We start from the raw sequence: 747 nt of genomic DNA on the forward strand, positions 1-747 counted from the left end.
CACAGAAGTTTCAAACAATATCTGATTCACATTTGACTGAATAACTTCATTATTATATGAAGTATGTAGTTAGTGATGAGGTCAAAATGCTTGTATAATCAAGGGCTTTTCAATGAATCTATCAGTGGGTTCTTATTCGAAGAAATTGAGCGAGTTCATGATGAAGTGATTGGAAACTCTTTTTTGATTCTGAGTATATTGTAATACACTGTGTATTATACAATAGTCTCAGAGTCAGATTGAAAGAGAAGTATGATTTAAATCAATTAAATATGAGATTCTTATTCTCAACTGAGATAGAAATTAAATACTTAATAGACTTTCTATCAGCAACTCAAGCAACTATAAGAAAATGACTAAAATGAGCTGCTATGGCAACCGCTTCACCACGAACTCGCTCAATCTTTCGAATAAGAACCCGCCGATAGATCCATTAAAAAGCCCTCAATTATACAAGCATTTTGAGCCCATCACTTACTGCATACCCTGTGTAGTGATGGAGTTATCCAGTCAAATGTGAACCAGACATTGTTTGAAACTCCTGTGTGGGATTATCCCTCATTCACTTCTATCACACCACAATTCCAGGCCAAATTGCCATACAAATTCTGAGATGAAGAGACCTAGTCATATATGTCAATCTTCTTCATTTTGAAAGATTCTCAAGCTGTAATTGTGAAGATATTTAAGAAATAATCTTCATGAAAATTCTGTCTATCTTTAATATTTTAAAACATCAATATCAAG

Source organism: Blastomyces gilchristii (genome assembly GCF_000003855.2).
Source record: "Blastomyces gilchristii SLH14081 genomic scaffold supercont1.4, whole genome shotgun sequence".
NCBI classification, from domain to species: Eukaryota; Fungi; Ascomycota; class Eurotiomycetes; order Onygenales; family Ajellomycetaceae; genus Blastomyces; species Blastomyces gilchristii.